This window comes from Rissa tridactyla, chromosome 5 (genome assembly GCF_028500815.1).
Source record: "Rissa tridactyla isolate bRisTri1 chromosome 5, bRisTri1.patW.cur.20221130, whole genome shotgun sequence".
In the NCBI taxonomy this organism is placed as follows: Eukaryota; Metazoa; Chordata; class Aves; order Charadriiformes; family Laridae; genus Rissa; species Rissa tridactyla.
In genome coordinates, this window is record NC_071470.1 from 19,053,547 (window position 1) to 19,072,926 (window position 19,380).

Below are 19,380 nucleotides of genomic sequence, written 5' to 3' on the forward strand. Positions count from 1 at the left end.
TTAAATAGAAAAGGATGTTAGACATCCCATCTGCTGTGTAACAGAGCTTCAGAAAAAAAATACACTGAAGTCTTGATAAGTTCACATCACCAGAACAAGACAAATGTAGCATCTTATCTGATATGCAATGACACAATTCCAATTGTTTCTAAAATTCTATTCTTTTAATCAAGCTACACAGAAAAAAAAAATAATCCTACTGTCAACATGATTCCTTGATCAAAGTCTGACATCATGTTAGTCAATAAAACGTCTCACTTTCAAACACCTCTTCTCTTGGAGTGGGCACAAGTAAAATTTTCAAATGGAATTCATATCCTGAGATGGCACATCTTGTTTACAAAGGCCTGGTTGGCAAATAACGATATAATACTGACTGACTACTATGCAGAGCTGTGACTCTTAATATGTGCATATTCTGAAGTGAATTTGTTAGAAAGCAATTTACTTAAAAATGCATGATTCTATTTCATGCCTGAATACACTTATGTGGAAGTGGTGTACTTCTAGCATACTTCAAATAGATTTAGCAAACATATGAAGGGGCAGTATATCATTCATGAAGTCCAAGCATGCTCTAATCAAGTTCTTCTTTTTTTTTTTGCAATAAATAATAAGTAACACTTCATTAGTATTGATATCCAGATTATATATGGCTACAGAAATCGTGTATGCAAATATAAAATCTTGAGTTCTAATGGAGTAAAATGCAGAAATTAAGTATTAGCACATGTAAATGTTTATGATTCTATTGGTAGAGCTATGTTGTTAGAGAGCTACATACAGATTACTTTTTTTGAAGTATATGTGTGTAAATTTCAAAAAAAATGCTTTAATTTATCTCTTTTTCATTGCGTTAAGTATGAGCCTATTTGCCACTGGTTTCAGACTTCTACCCTGACATCCCCTTGAGTGTTCTTTTTTGAGACCTCAGGTGATCATTGATGCATTCATGCATATCTTATTGAATAATTAAAATAGTTTTAAAGTTATAGTAGCTTAATACAGAGGACAGGTCAAATGTTTGTCGAGCACAAATACTTTCCAGAACGAATGACTGTAACAGATACTAACTTTGTACACATGTACATAGAAATGGCACAGTTTGACTAGCATCTCATGAAGTATAACAGAAAGCTTTCCTTCACTTAGAAACATAGAATCTTAGAATATCTAGAGTTGGAAGGGACCCTTAAGGATCATTAAGTCCAAATCCTTGCAGGATTACCTAAAACTAAATATGAATAAGAGCATCATCCAGATGCTCCTTGAACTCCAACAGGCTTAATGCTGTGACCACTTCCCTGCGGACCCTGTTCCAGTGACCGACCACCCTCTCAGTGAAGAACCTTTTTGTCATGTTGAATCTGAACTTCCCCTGACACAGCTTCATTCAATTTTCTTGTGTGCAATTGCTGGTCACCAGAGAGAGATCAACACCTCTCTCCCCACTGCCCACCTTGAGGAAGCTGTAGACTGCAATAAGGCCACCGCTCAGCCTTCTCTTCTTTGAGCTGAACACGCCAAGTGACCTCAGCTGCTCCTTGTAAGTCTTGCCCTCAAGACCTTTCACTGTCTTGGTCAACCTCCTCTGGATACATTCTAATGTTCTTATATTGAGGTGTCCAAAACTGTACACAATACTTGATGTGGGGCAGCACCAGGGGACAATCACCTCCCTTGACCAGCTGGCTATGCTGTGCTTGATGCACCTCAGGCCAAGGCTGGCCCTTTTTTCCTTTCTTTTTCTATTCAGAATTCTTTTTTCTCTAAACTACGGTCAGTTTGTAGGTTTCTTGTCAAGCCTTCTTTACTTAGCATTCAAAAAAATAGGGAAAAAATTCTCAAACCAGAATTGCTCCCCATGACACATTCTCATACCTACAGTCTAGGTGAGTTCTAGATATATTATGCATTAGGTTTATATACCAAATGCTCATGCAGGACAGTTGTAACAGACCTTTAAGCTAAATGGTCTTTAATATTTACGCAGGATGTTTTACAGCAGGTGTTTATGTCAGGTTGCTTTCTATTGCTCTTTAATTCTTTTTTGTGTTGCAGTATAAATAAAAACACTGATTTATACTTACTAAGCCCTTTTAGTCAGAAACATTTGGAATGAGCCTAGCAGATTTGCATGAAAGTTTATGCTTCATTGTTGATGCTGCTTGAGTAAGAATGATCATTACCATGCAAACAGAGATGGGCACTAACATTAACGTTAATGTTAGACTGTGTTAAAGAGATACATTTTTTATTAGAAGAATGATAAGACGGTTTACACAGTAATTCTAATCTTAATAAAAACCAAAAGTCCATACTATTTTTTGTGAATTGAACCAACAAATAGAATATTATACTTTAAACACATATTGAAGTCTGTCACAGTTTTGGCTGGGTTGGCCAATGACAAGATGACAGATGCTCTCCCTCACCTCTTGCTCCAAAGAGAGGAAGAGCGATAAAGAGATTTATGAGTTTAGAAAAAAAATTAAACTACTTCAATGAAAAATTAATAATAAAATTTAAAAAGGATATAATTAAATAGATACAATATATACAAATATACACAAAACCATACCAAGCTCCCAGGGAGATGTCACTGGCAGGCACTGGGAAAGTCCCAGACTGGACTCAGTGACAAATGGGAACTGGAACACACTGACCAGGATCAAAAGGCAGATGAGCTGATGGGGTCCTCCTCAGACATCAGTCATTGAGGAAACAGCCCATTGACAAAGAGCCCAATGGAGAAGATCCAAAGAAGAAAAGCCCTCAGAAAAGAACCCTCAGAGAGGAGCCAGCCTGACCCCTCTGCTCCCTCAGCTTTGACACCGAGCATGGCAGATGGGACGGAGCACCCCATTGGTCAGTTTGGGTCACCTGACCTGCCCACAGGGTAAAAACCCGAGTCAGCTGACCCTGGTTGCCACGGCAACGAGTGTGCGCAAGGGCCTCTCCCTGGACAGGCCCTGGCTCTGCTTCGCCCCAAACCAGGGCACTGTTGTAAATGGTACAGCCAGGGAATCTTTAAGATACAAACATCTTAGAAAAATCGTGGCACAGACTGAGACTCCAGCTGATCACGTAAAACTCACAATAAAACATAAGACTAGACAGGTTTAGGTTTTATCATGGGGAAACAAAAAAAATTCCTCCCAAAACCAATAAGAACCCCTCTGTCCCCCAAAACAAAACAAAAACCAACTGCAAAGGAATCTTAAATAAATATCACTGAAACATTTATTTAAATTTCTGTCCTGTTTTGTTCATCTTTGTAAAAAAGAATTAGCAATCCATAAAAGCAGAGACTGAAGGTCTCTGCAGAGTTGATGTAGTTTATTCTCTTGTCCTATGGCGAGATCAATTTTTCTTAGAGATCAAAGGGAAAAGAAAAAATAAAAACATGAGTATATATTACAAAGTAATTGAGATATCTAAAGATTAAATATATGAGAGACACTGTATACATAAAGCATACTTTATATGAAAAGTAATATCAGAAAGATCCAAGAAAAAATAAAAAGTATAGGGGATATAAGGAGCTTCCTTCTCTTTAAAATACAAAATCTCTGACGTTCTTAGGATGAGTTTTTAATTTGGTTCTGTATTCAGTTGACTTTTAAGTTTTTCAGTCATTCATATATAGCTGTTTCATGGGAACCTGGCAGAAACCAGAATGCTAACGCAATGGAGCAAGAATAGCATGCATGATGCCAAAAGAATGATTCTGTATGAAATCTATGAAATATTAGCTCATGTCCTACAATGTGTCAGTGTTTGCTCAGAACTGGTTCTTATCTATCATTTCAAATCTAGGGGAGAATTTAAGGAAACAAAATACCAATGATTTTTTTTTATTATTCATACTGTTTTTTCTTCTCAATTTGTTTCCCATGTTTTTCACCCAACTCTGTCCCCACATTTATGCAGTTCATTTCTCTCTTGACTTCTTCTAATTTTTAAGTAAAAATCTTATTCTTTGCTCAGCTTATTTAAAAATAGTTTCTGTCTCATTTGTGATCAACTGAAATGGTCAGATCATTTAAACCCTCTGGTTCTATTACACAGTTCTGTAATGTAGAATGCTGCCAATATCACCCATTGATCTGGTAGCATGTGTTATCATAACAAAATAAGGTGAAGGGTAATAATGATCCTTTTCCCTTTTTCCATGCTGCAGGGAGAGCTGCTCAGTTGCTTATCCATGTGTGCCTGAGTGTACCCGGGTTTGAATTTTCAGCTGGCAATGAAGCAAGATATCCAGTCCAAGTAACACATCTAAAATTATTATATTTTATGAGAATAAAAAATTCATTTCTGTGATCCATTCTGATGACGATTTGGAAAGACAGCATGATGGTTTTTGGTGCCTTCTGAAAAATGTTTTCACTTCAGTTTTTCTGCACCAAGCAAAAACTAGCACACCATAGAAACATAAATATGCACAGATTCTCTTTGTTTACACAAGGAAAATCTTGTGGACGCATACACAAAATCCTTTTATAGACAACTGGTTCAGATTAACTGAGGTTAGCAACAGGAAGAAGGCTCTCCCTCTCAGTCCTAACTAAATAAAGGGAATCTACGCTCGGACTTGGGAATGCTGTCTCTTGCAAAGGCACTAAAAAATACAGACAAAAGACTGCTTAACCAGAGCCTCTCTGAAATATTACTGTGTGTGAGAGCTGACAGAAACAGGGTCAGAGTTACAAAAGATGTTTGGGGAGTCCATAACATACAGATCCTGTTTTAAATTGTGAGATAAAGCAGAGGATAGCACACAGTCTCACCGCACAAGCTTCTCTGCGCAAGGATTTCTGAGGAACCTTCAGTTTCTTTGGAATTTTAAGATATATGACAGATAGTTTACCACACTGGAAATTTGTGTATTAGACTACAACCATATTAATTCTGACAAACATCAGAGGACGTTTATAACAAAAGGAAATTTCTGCAATTTTTCCTGGAGGTAACAGAGGTTAAGAGCCAAAGACACTTAAAGCTGGGAGAAGTTTTGAGCCAACAAACAGAAAACTAAAACAGAATAAATTTAATCTTTACAGAAATAGTATATATAGGTAATGATGCCACATCAAGAGTGCATATGCACTCTTATATAACTTACCTATGTTTCTGCCAAAAGTTGTAACCCTAAGATGGCAGTTCTAACTGATTGGAAGAGTACATTTCAGAAAGTCTGAGAAGACTTCTTTACAAATATCAGTGAATGTATATACGAGATAAAGGACTCCTCTCCTATTTTACCTAGAAATACTATTTACTCACCAGCTCTAGCTATTTCTGCTGTTTTCTTAACCAAAAAATTACCAAGGAAACAAACAAACAAAAAAAACCCCAAAATTCCATTTACATTGACTTACTCAGTTTGTCATAACACAGAAGTACTACATAAGAGAAAACACTTAGCTAATGTCTTCCTACAGAGTTTTGCAGCTGTAGAAATGCTGAAAAACACAAAGACAAAATAAAAGTAGAATGATGAAGCTGTAGCAAATGGACAGAATGGAATTGCAAGCCAGACAATAAAACTGAGGACTGTGTCTCATTAAAAATAAAAGCAATTTTGAATAATGTATCTCCAGGATAACTCCCTAGCCAGGGCACAGTGAAGTACTTGTAACTTGGTAGTGACTTGGCTGTAGATGCACCTAAATTTTTGGTGCAAAACTATTGTTATTGTCCTGAAGGTGGGGGAAAAAGAAGAAGGAGGGAATAGAGAGTAAGAAAAAAAAAAAAATTAATTTCTTTATTCAGCTATTAGAGGAGCAGAAACTCTGAACAGCTCCAGAGAAAGTTATTTATGACAGGTCCAACAAAAGAACCAGTCTAGGTGGTCTGTGAACCTTTAATATTCTTACTTGCATTTTAGATCTGATTGTTACTAAGTTCTGCCTGTATATATAGTGTAGAGAACCTAGGACTCATGCCTTTCCTAGCTGAATAGTTCAAGCAGTATCCTGTTGGAAGACTATGTAGAAACAAAGCCTAACACCCAAGGGGAATGCAGTCTGGAGCCGCTGGATGTAGGGTCCTGGCAGGAAACACATCAAATAAAACATGCAGATACTAGGAAAGTTTCATATAACAATTTAAGCCAGCGTATTATTGAGGCTTTTTATGTGTTTATTAGATAATCAGACTATAAGTGCTAGTGTTATTATAATTGGACTAATAATAACTGCTTCTTGTATTTTGACTATTCTGTTAAGACCTTAATCACACTAACAATAAATTCCTAGCTCTATGTGTGCTCCCTGTACATTTGATATTGTCAATAACAAAATGTTCAATGCAATGTTGCATTTCCGTGAAGTATACTTCTGGGGCCAAGTCTCTATGTTAATCTCTATTTTTAGGATCTGGGAGGCCTAAATTAGTCTACAGTATCTCTTATTGAATGATCATTTTTCTTTCCTATTCACAACCCTACTTAGGGCAAAATTCATTTAAATAGTGTCACTTTTTTCAGGAATTCCTGAAAAATAATTCCTATAATTCAGGAATTTCACAAAAGTTTGTGAACCTACTTTTGAGTCTCTCCTAGTATAAGTATCTTATATCTTATGGACAGCTATTTTGATTACATGTGTGACTGCAAATTAAGTTCTACCAATCTTTTGCAAATACAGCCAAGAATCTCAAAACCGGTTCCCAAATGTCATGAAAATGCAATGAAATGTAAGAGACCCACCTCTGTAGCTTTTGCAAATCCTTATAAAAACAATTTTATAAAGGGAAAGATAATCTTCATTTGCTGACTTCATTCAGTTTTGGCTCAGGAAAATTCTTTGTATTCTCTCAGTTTCTTTTTTTGCCTGTGTCTGTGTCTAAGCTACATATTAATATGACTGTCAGAGGACAAGCTTCTTTCTTCATAAAAATAATTAATGTTAGTAACTTAGCTTTTTATGCAGTGCAGCTGCACAGTGTGGACTGCCATACTGTGACTCTGTCTTCTCCCTGTCTCATTGCTCAGCATAAAAGTCAAAAGCACACAAATGAGCCATTAAATGAAATAAATGTGTAATTGTCAATGGAATTCCTTTCAATTTATATCTGAGTAACTGTCATCAGAATTCTGCTATGGGGACTTGAAAGGAATTTACAAAAATCCCCAAATTACTCAATCTAGGAGAGAGCATTGACTAGGGGGTAGATGAAAAGTGTGCAAAAACTGGTTGATTAATTAATTAACATTTGCAACTGTTTAAGATTCTTGCATAAACTGGTTTTTTTTTATGAAAGCGAGAAGTATTTCTATTTTCTGTGGGTTTTTTTCCATAACTACCCGATGGTCCAAAAGGGCAAGGGTCTCTCATAGATTTTGTGTCAGATGAACCACTCCCACATGGATGCCTGAAATATCTTAAGGCATCTCAAATTGCACATCTATGAACTGAATCAACTGCATGGTCTCTCCTAAGAGAGATTAATCATGACGCATTTTGATGAGCTAATCAGCAAATTCGTCATGTATTGCACCCTACATGAATTTGATCTATTGTGAGCCAAATTCTCTAAAATGTTTCAAAAATACATTTTTGTATACCTGCAAATATCTTCAATAAATATGTCACAACCAAGTCCTCTTCTTCCTCCTTCAAATTAAAATAGAATTGGATTTTCATTGTGTAGGTTTTATTATCAGAAAAGAGTGGAGATGATGAGGTTAGAAAATGATATGTAAGACCCGTATGTAAATATATCATAGCAGCTATGTCTTACAGCCAATTCCAGAATCTCTCTCTTTCAAAAAAGAACACTGAATAGACCTTATCCATACTATTGAAATCTCTTACCCTCTAAAACAGGATTATCACAACCGACCTAGCTTGGGAATAGTCTCTGGCCTGAACCATGTGAGGAATTAAACGCTACTAAATGGTTTTCCTTTTGCTGAGCTATTTAAATTCTCTTGAGTGTAGATTTTAGCTTAGACATCAATTTCTCTTCTGTGGAATCTTGCCATGTGTAAGTAGGATTTCAGTGGAGAATTCACCTCCATTGAAATCTTTGCAGTTGCTCAGATTTATATTAGCACAGAAATTTTGCCTTTGAAATTAACCTCATCTTGGTCTCTCTTTACTAGGTCTCATGGAAACCTTGCAACTGTCATTGAAAAGCAACGCTGCTTTATATCATGTGTCCAGCATAGCAGACTCTGCAGTTTGCTTTTCCAAGTAAATGTGTTCTTTTACCCCTGACAGCGTGAGAAGTTGTGGCTTATGTATGAAGAGTAGAATATGAAGAGGCTTATAAACATGAGGTAAATGGTTTTCTGCTGTCACCTGAGGAGGGGAGGTGTCAGTAGAGAAAAGAACTCAACTTCTCCCCAGTCTGAGCGTGTCCATTTTTGTCATTAAAAAAGGTGGGGGAAAAAAAAAGTAATTCCTCCAAAGTAAGAGAGTTAGAAACCACATTTAGCCTATTCCAAATGTAGTAGCTTACCTAGACATTTTAAAAATGCAACCACTGAAAGTGAAGGGTGATTCCTGCATCAGCTGTTGTACTGACTGTGTTTTCAGAGGACTGTCATATTTCTGTTACACAGTCGTTTCCCTTTCTTTCTGTCAATCTATTATATAAAGAAATAGAAAACAAAACTTTAATGCATCCTGCTATAACATGTCTGAGTGCACAAGTTCTTTGAAATGCTTCCAGCTTTCTGACAATTTTTGTTCAAATTGTAACACAGCTGTTTGTCATCTCCTGAAACAGCCTGAAATAAACATAAATACTGAATATGTCTTCAAGGTTTTTCTTCAGATTTGCAATTACTAATGCATTTAGCTAGATCATTAGTTCCATAGCAGCAGCACTTGCTACATCTAAAGGGGGTAGTTTGTGTCTCTTCTCACTCCTTACCCGTTTTCCAGAATGATCGAGAAGCATCTAGATTGATTTTGAGAGTATACTTTATAGCTTTAAATGCAATAGACTTCAAAGAATAGTCTTGTAGACAGAAACAGCAGGAATACAACAGTAGCGTAGAGAAGGGTGGTAGAAAAGAGTTGTGATTTACATAGAAATGCATATGTAAAACCTCAGTATATAGACCTTATCGACATTTTCCACTATGGGGAAAAAAAAAGCTCTCTGGCTCCCAAAGGGCTTCTTTGTCTCACTGAATGAATGCAAGCTATACTTTTCAATAAAAACCAAGGGAGAAATCAAGTAGGAAAAAACTAACAAGAAAGAGGTAATAAGCAATAAATTATTAGCCCATTTTTCATGTGTTCCTCACACACAAGTACACTTACTGCTACAAATCAGTTTAGCAGTATTTTAAGCTATTCGTTTTACTCAAGATCTTGTTTATGGGCAAGGGAAAACAAACCTTATATATCAAGCCAACAATTTATTGTTAATATAATTGAATATTAACAGCTTAATCCTACAGTCATTATCAGTTCAGATCTAATTATTAGAGAAAAAGAAAAAATGCTTCCATACAAAATCTCATTAATAGTAATAATATAGGTAAATTTATTACATAAATATGTTGAAACACCAGGGCCTGGATCAAATAAATATATATTTTTATTATATAAATAAATCTGAGTTCCTACCATTTTTTCCTGTTATAATACTCAGCCTTTCATGACTCTTCTGGTTCCTAAGGTCAGTTGCTTCAGCCTGTGTGTGTGAGAAGGGTGTTATGACAAACTGTTAGCATCTCTAGTCCCTCCAGCAATCTGTCTAGCTCCTGCTTGCTTATGTTTCCAGTTCTGTTTCCTTCCAGCCTCAACCCCCAATCCCAGTCTCTTGAAATAACTATGTCGAGTTTGTTCTCTCCTAAGAGTTCCTGGTGTTTTTAACAGTAAGTTCAACGTTACCCAAGTCCTTTCTGTATACACAACCACAAGCTTCTTGTCCCTTTTATTTTTTCAGTGTCCCGTGGTCTTTTTGCTTCCATTATATTTGAATCAGAAAGCTTTCTTCTCCCCGCCTGGTTCTTGAGTGCCAGCAAAGCATAAAAGGAAGTCACTGGGATCTTTTAATAGCATTTAACTTTTTTTTTAGTTTTCAAAGCTAGAAAAATATTTGACATGAAGTCAACATTAATTGTTAAATTTCAAGTATCTTTCACAACGTTGTAGATACTAATTAACATACTCAAAAAATAGTGATCCAAACCATATAGTTTCACCAGTCTCATTTTTATAATTAGTTTATAAACAGTCTGGCATAATGTAGGAAAAATGCTAGGAATACTCAGTACTGAAAAACTCACCTTGCATATTTTATTTGTGCTGAAGTTCCAAGAAAGTAAAAAGTGTTTACAAAGTTGATAAATTCATAGTAGCTAGCACCTCTAATCACTCTTATTGGTGAAGTTCTGAACTAAAAGGACAATACAGGCCCTGACAGTATGGTAGTTGTTCCTGACAAAAACTGTCTAAACCATGTTGAAACACCCAATGTGTATGCATAGCTAAATAGAAGAGGCAAGTTTTTAGAAATGAGATATCCTGGAAAACAAGATTCATAAGACCATTGTTTAGATGGTCAAAAAAATTGTTTGACTAGATGTACAACATCAGAGATAAAGACAAATATTTGAGTAGATTTAAGATCTATCCGTCAGGAAAAGAAAGAATGGACAGCACAAAACAAAGTCTTGGATGTGAACTTCTCAATTAACTAGGGAATGCAACAAGTTGGATCTTGTCCCTGTTATCTGACACTCGCCCCTCCCTGCACTTTTATTTGTTTTTGCAAATAAACAGACTTATATCAAAGATGCTCAAATCTGTCACTACTTCTTGAAAGGAAAAAGTCTATGAGATCTGAAACCTTAGAAAAATAGTTGAATCAAATAAGGTGTTTTTTAAATTTATATATAAATATATATATTTGCTTATATTTACTTAATACAACTACTGTTTTTTTCCAGATGTATTTTTGTCAGTGAAAGATATTCATGTGTCTACTACTGTTCGTGACTATACAGCCTGAAGTGTCAGATTTCAGGTTAAAATTTTGTATGGCTTTCTGTATTTGAGTCCTTTTCACATATTTAAGTTTTGTCATATTTTATTTTCTTCAGTGACTAACGCTTGAAAAATGTTTCTCTTGAAGTTGAAAATAAATGAAACAACAGGAAAAAAATGAATCTACTTATGGTTATAATAATAACTTACTGGCTAATAATCAATAGAATGAAGTTCAAGCTTTTGCCAAACAAAAATTACAAACATTTTTTGAAGTATAATGGGTTCTAATTTTTACTGGACTTGCAGTAATTGCACTGATCTCATTGTAGTTGATTTACATTAACATAATAGGGAGAAATATTTTCCATCAGGCTCGGTAAGATATGCAGTAGAAAACAAGATTAGCTTTTGAATTTCAGAACAGTTATGACAAAGTTTTTATTTACAAAGAAACACATTAAGCAGAATGTTGGATTCTTCTTCTACACATAGTGAATGGTTGGAAGACATCCATCCAGAGAAATAGTAGTGGATAGAGTAATTGTACTTAGACACTTGACCTTCTATTGCCAGTCCCTTAATTCTTTCCATATGAGGAGAGAGAATTAAACATATCTAATGAAATTTCGTTTAATAAGAAGAATAAGCACTTCTATGGACCATAGCATGTGTCCTCTAAAAGATGCTCTGTTTATATGGAGAATAAGCTTTTCTTGCGTGCTCAATGCTTAAAAATAATAAAAAAAAAGAGATGAAAACTTGATTGTATCTTTTAGAGACTATTTTCTGTTACATATAAAGGAATTGCTAGCTAAGAGGAAATAGAAGACCATGGTGTGAAAGATAAGGTAATTTTTTCTAAGTAAGTAGTCAGCCTCCTTTGGTTAGAGATTAGAAGTTTGCAACTGAATTTAATGTAATGTATAAAAACCTTGTCTTTATATATTTCTCAGCTTCAGGTATTAGAGAGATACAACACTGTTTTCACAATTCAGACATAATATGGAAACCTTCTGGCTACGTAGTTTTTTGGCATATATCTTACCTCTCTTCTAAGCATTAAAAAAAAGCAACAAACAATGCTGAAGTGAGAAGAAAACCTTCCAGAATTTTCTTTTTACTATATTCTTCGAGATGCTTTGTAAGTACTTTCATTGTGACTAACCTAGTTATTGATTATAACAATGATCTCGCTTTTACAATATCTAAGGAATCTCTTAATTATCACTTCATTATCATTTATGTTAAGTTAGTGTAAGGCCATTGTCTAGGTAACTTGGTGTTTAATTGCAAATTTAGACTTAACAGACTAAGTTAAAATCTTAATCCCATCTACACCGGTGGTAAGTGTTCATAGAAATCAATCAGTCCAGGATTTCCACATTCCATGTAGTCTTTGGGGAAAAAAGAAGTCAATTGGATATTGGCAGACATAAGTGACTTTATTTTGTCTAACACGTGTAGATTTTTATATTTTCAGTACTATAACAGTCATAGGGAGAAATATGGAAAAACTAAGTTATGACAGAAGGGAATTTTTAATTTGAATTTCACTATTATATGCCTCAATATAACCAAGTAAAATGGGTGGTTCTCAATTCTAAACTCCTTAGAAATGTCTATCATATCTCTGATAACAATTTTCCAACTTATTTTATTATTAGGTTATTTATGGTATTTCCTGCACCAACCACTAGACAATCAAAGATACTTTCCCATTTTCATTTAGATTATCCTCTTTCAATTACTTTTTTTTTTTCTGAAAAAAAATAAAGAGTTTGTTATGAAACTTTACTGATTCATCACAGCTCACATTTGATTACTTCAGTTCTAGGAATATTGCAGATTCTGTTGCAGCCTTAAAGATCTAAATAACAACTGAATTAAACACATAAAGATGGATGGATATTAATTCAATGAATAAAAATGAAGGAAAACATATTTAATTATTCCGTTTTAAAAATTGGTTTAAAACAGTAAATAAATGAATGAACCTCAAAACAGGTAAATACATAGTATGTATACATGGTATTCATGATATACTATATGGACACAATGAGATGGTGGAGTTCAGGGTCCTAATAGGAGGGAGCAGTACAAAAAGCAAGACCATAGCCCTGGATTTTGGGAAAGAGGACTTTAGCATCTTCATAGATCTGCTTGGAAAAATCCTATGAGATATGGCCCTAGAGAGAAGAGGGATTCAGGAGAATGCAAACATCACTCCTGTCTTCAAGAAGGGCAAGAAGGAAGAGCCAGGGAGCTACAGGCCAGTCAGTGTCACCTCAGTCCCTGGGAAGAGGGTGGAGACAATCCTCCTGGAAAGCATTTCCAAACAGGTCCTATTGGAGGCATGCAACATAATTTGTTCAGAAATTACTTTTCTACGCTTATAAGTTTTGTGGAGTTCACAGCTATTTCCTTTCTCCATCAAGGAGAAACCTGTTCTTAAGAATCTTATGAAATATAAAACAGACTCACTATAATGTAAATAGTAGCTTATTGATTAGATTTTTTTACATGGGATGTGAAAAATTGCATATTTAAATCCTTTTTTCACAGCTTTTGCATATTTATATATTTTCTTATTTCAACACATTTTTATGGACTCTTCTTTACCTCTTTGAAACTATCTTAATTAAAGCTTAAGTAGAATTCTCCTGAGAAGTTTCCATTTCATTTTCATTTGAGCATTATTTTCTGATCAAAACATTTTCCTGAGGGAGAAAAACAGCCAGTACATTATCTGCAAACAGACTGAGAATCCATTGCTTTTATTCTTAGCCTCCTCAAACTTTTCATCCAGTTACCAATACACACTGCCTCGCCTGTCAAACTAGAATAAATCCTAGAATCTCAAGAAAATGAGCACTTCTTTGGTGATTTTATTTATTGCAAAGCTGAGACCTGATTTATAGACATTCTTGTCTGTTGACATGGGAAGCAGTGTGTAAAAGAAGATTCATCTTACATCTGAAGTATGAACCAGTCGTCAAACAGCTGGCACTGTGTGTTACGCATCCACTGGGTTTACTTCAGGAGAAGAAGCTACATAAGAAAGAGAAGGCTAAGTTACTCTGCAGGAGGACCGCTAAGTTGTCACCATATGTAGGTGACATTTCAGAAATTTCAGACACTTGTGTAAACCACTGTTGGTAAACAGCAGATAATTTTATGTTGAATTTAAGGCCTTAGAGATCTGGACCGATTACAAACATGGAGTTGACCTGACATGAAAATGTGTTAAAGTACTGTAAGCTTAGAGTTAATACACCCATAGTAAAATTAAAAGTTAAAATAAAACAGACAAGCTTATTAAAATAAGATACAGAAGAATAACATATTTGCATACATTGATGGACATCAAATATGAAAAGATTGAAAGATTGGTGTGGTGGGTTGACCCCCGATAACTAAGTACTGCCAGCCTCTCCCTCGCTCTCCCCTCCTCTAGCAGGACAGGAGGAGACAATCAGAGGGGCAAAAGCACGAAAAAATCATGGGTCAAGATAAAGGCAGCTTCATAAGTAAAGAAAAAAAAAAAGAAGTGATGCAAAGTCAACCACTTCCTACCTGACACACATACAGATACACAGTTTTACTACTGTTGTGCGGTTTGGCATATCCCCTTGTTCAGTTGCGGTCAGCTGTCACAGCTGTGTCCCCTCCCAACCTCTTGCCCACCCCAGCCTACTCCATGGGGGCAGAGGGGAGCGGGGAGAGGGCAGAGTAAGAAGCAGAAAAAGCCTTGGTGCTGTGCAAATGCTGTTCAGCAACAGATAAGACATTGATTTGTTATCAACACCATTTTGGTCATAAATCTAAAACACAGCACTACACAGCCTGCTATGAAGAAATTTAACTCCATCCTAGCGACACCTATTACAATTAGAAAAAAGAAAATAGAACTAAAACCTACAGCTCTGCTGTTTTTCTTTCTATTTTATGATAATTTAATAAATTAATTGTATGGAAAACAAAGGCTTTCCTCGCATGTGAGTTAGTCATCCTTAGCAGCCTTAGTCAAATATCTGCGTTTTGATGGATGATGAATTCTTTGTGATCTCCAGTAAAGGAAAGATGTGCAGAGATGGATCTTTTATGTCAATTAATTTCTTTAGCATTATGGACTTTATCCTAAATGTAATGAAGCTAAAATATTAACTTGATGCCCAAAGAAAAATATTTTATTACAGCCAATGTGTAACATGGCCAAATGTTGCATTAACTGCCATCTGCATCAACATATTGTCGGCCAGGTGCAAATGCTCAGCTGGCAAATCTGGCAGTCCATCTTCTAGTATTGTTAAAAAAAAATGGTTTTCTGTCGCTCTGGGAACCTTCTTCTGCTTAATGGAAACTCTTAGCATTTCATCTTTCCAAAACTTTTAAAAATGACATTTCTTTCCTTCTACACTTTCACACACTTGTCCATTTCCTGAATGTACGTTTTCATGAGGTGTTCAAATAACATTAAAAGAGCTGTCCGGCTCACCAACACGTCTAGTCAGAGTTAATAAGTTTTATGGAACAATCCCTGCAAATGGCAGGAAGTAGCTAAAATTCAACACTGATCTTTGAAATGCAACAGCGGAAGAGGTACATAATTTTACGTTATGATGCACCTCAACTGGACCTATTCACTGTGTAATCTTAAGACAGTAATCACAATGTCTTGCTATGGGTGTAAAATGTTAAACTGAAAATCTTGCTATCAACGAATAGAAAAGAACCTCATATATGAAGCCAAGAATTTACTGTTAGTCCAATTAATGTTTTAAAAGTCTTACAATCTAAATCATTAGTCTAGTTACCAGTAATATATGTTCACAGCTCAAATCAACCTAGACAAGCCTTGACAAAGCAGTTAAAAATATCGCACACAAGCTTTCCTAGTGTCTGCTCCATTGCCTGCTGGTGTTATGCAAACGCTGCCCATGCTCCTCGGCTTCTGAGGCTGTTGGTGTCTGCTGGCCAGGGATGAGAAGATTTCGCTGCACCATCCTGAAAGCTTCCCAGGAGACCTGAAAAGTCACTTGACAAGGATTTCTTCCTTCCCTTTACAGCAAGGTGCAAGATGTAGGTGTTATCTTCCTTTTCAGCCTTGGGACCTACAAAAATTCGTTTTCCTGCATTTTCTTAGCACAGTCTGCCTGTATATTCTTTCTCTTCATGGACTCCAAATTATTTGGTGTTTCTATTCTCTATCTAGTAGCACAAAAACAGTGGAAGTGGAGGAAGTTATTTCTAAAGCACCAAGGTAGCATCATGTTCCTTAAAGTAATTTTTGAAACAACTAATAACATCATTAAAAAAAAATATTCCAAATATCTTAAGATACAATATTATATGTTGTCTATATAAGAAATTTATAGTTCTAAGAGCATGCTTTATATTCTGTGGTTAAGATAAGTAATAGTTTTTACGGTACTTATAAAGTTACAATTTTTCTTATGTGTAAATACTTATCTATAAATAGAAAAACAGAATACCCTGACTAAAGACAATTCACCTTATTGCAATGTGTATACATACATGCATTTACTCATAGTTTCATACAAAATATACCTGTCATAGATTATATACTATGCGCAGATTTGTCCAGCTTCTCAGTCATTCCCAATAGCAAATTTCTTGAAATTTCTGGAAAATTTCTGGAAAGTTTTTTTTGAGCTCTGTATCTAAACTCCAAGATTGGTTTGAACTTGACAGTGATGAGAAAAAAGCAAATAAATGTATAAACATTCCAGATGCTCAGAGTCTTAAAGAATTACCATTCTAGTCCTCTATTTTGCATGTATACTAAAAATTAAGTGTAAATATGGAATAGAAGAGAATTCATAATAAATCTAATTAACCAGTGGTTTTCAGTTCTATGTTTGATAAAGTGTTATGTTTTGCTGCTGTTTGCATCCAGACAGTGAAATTTGAAAAAAGGTTATATTTCAGTCGTTTTCATTACAATATATCTAGGTCCAGGTTACTGCTTAATATGTTTAAAAGCTAACATTTTTTATAAGAGTTCAAATCTCTCTCATGCTTTCAAAGTTTAAGTTCAGCATTTTGGCTTAGATCCAGCTCTGTATTTTGCTTCATTGTGGATATTTTTCATTGATTTTAAAATGTGTTTTATATATTAAACAAATCTATACACAAAAGATATATTATATTCTGTGTAATTTGAATACATATATACCTGATGTATCACATGTATCTATATTTTCATATATTTATGACATTAACCAAGAACATTTCTGTAAGGCTGGGTTTTTTTGCAGGAGAGTAGTATAGTCGTACTGATTTGAAAAAAAAAATCTGTAGAACTATGTGTATTACTGTGTGTTCTCCTCTTCATTATTACAATTACATGGAAAAAAAACAAAACCCACAACATAGATTGATTTAAGGCTTTTATTACTGGTTTTAATGACCAACTGTTATTTGTTTTGTGGAAGACCCTGCTATAGACCAGGATATCATTGTGCCACAGTTTGCCCCTTCTAAGATCACCAGTTATACATATGATTTACAGTGTTGTATTCCAGAGTGAGACAATGGCATCTAAGAACAAAGATTTTTTGCTTATGTGAATGTTGCTTTTACTGCAAACTGTAGAAAGAAAAGGAAAAAAAGTTGTGAAATGAACAAGCCTAACTAAAATATGATTTAGTTTTCTTTTCAAAAGTAATGACATGGAACAATATTTCTCTTGTTGACACAATGAAATTTTGAAAAATATAAGAAGAAAAGAGCAAGAGAGATAATAGCATGCAGAGGACAAAAAAATCGATCTCCAGCATAGAAAGAAGATTTCAGACCTCTCCATCATCAGAGAATAGCAAAAGCCCAATGCAGAAGGCATAAACATGTGTCAGGTGTGCTGTGGCCGTGCAAGCAGGAACAGACAGAAGTCCTCTGCTGACAAAAGGTAGTTTGGATCACATACAAAATATGATTTTGTAAGATAAAGCAAAGACTGTACATAAATCGAGATTATAAAACACATACTTCTGTCTAATATTATACAGAAAAAACATTAAGCAGTAATTCTGCGTTCTAATAATCCTTGACAAGACCCGATTACTTTTATGGACCCCGCTTGGCATTCCCCTACAATCTTCACATTGTTTCTATTTGATGTCTCATAATGGGAGAAGTGCCGACAGCTGAAGGCAAATCCAGAGTAGTGCAAGTCGTCACTAGAAAAGACGTGCGAAATGCTACCACAGAACAAATATGTAATGCATACATACAAAATAAATGAATGAACCTTTTTAATATAAGTTTTAGAAAAAATTACATCTCAGAACTAAAAATTCTGCCTATTTAAATCTCAGTCAAACTGAGGTAGACTAAAGTATCCATAAATGGAAACTCAAAGGATTTGGCAGAATTCACTGTAATGTTCTAATTCAACTATTGGGAATGCTAGGTCGGTGCAAGGTCTACGGACCTCATTTAAAGTATCAAGGATCACGTCTTCTCCAAAATAATGTATCCTACTGCCACTATTAGGCTGGTGAACTAGTAGGACATCTTTGGTAGATGCAAATCACCTGAAAAAAACAAAAAGGAGCATCAGCCACAGTGATGGCTGTGAAACTACATGAACATCTTTTTCTGAAACCTATGTTAAGTTTTAATGCTGTAAGAACAGTCTCCTCCAGAAGGCTTCTTGTATTTTCTAGCTTATGTTTTTTTTTCGAGCACCACTTACACAATTGCGTAATTGATACTTGCTGTCGTTACACCACATTATATTACGTGAGATAGACAAGCTGGCTTTTGTTGTTTGCAATTAGAAAATATGAATTAATTGAAAAGAAAATGCTAACATGTTCTGTTAACATGATAATTCCCAACAAACCCTAATAAGGAAATAGTGGATGTTATTTTCTTTTCAAAATTACACTGTGTCAGGCTCCAAATGCCTCGATGCTGTGATCAGGATGTTCGTACTTAGTATGATAGCCCTATGTTCAAGTGTAAGTTTAAAAAAAAGTAAGCTACTTCATTTCAGGCCCTGAAAGTTCTGTCTATTTCTGGTAAAGTTTATAGTAAAATTTTGTGTGAATTCACTGATACAAGATAAAGTCCTCTAAAAACTTCAACAAGATTTCCACTCCTTCTGAAAAAGAATAATTTGAGAACTGCTGAATATTATATTTTTAATCTGAAAGTAATATTCTGATTGTGGTTTTCATATCAGCAACACGAAAATACCCCATGCCAAAGAATTTTATCAGTTCTTCTCATCTCACAGGAATAAAAAAACTACAAAGAATGGAAAACAAAACCAACTAGATTATTTTAAACCACTTACATGGATTAGAATTAATTTAGTCTAAATTAGAGTGGAAGATTTGAGTGCGCTCTTTTCACAGGGAAAAATAAACAACAAATAATGTGACTCTCTTAC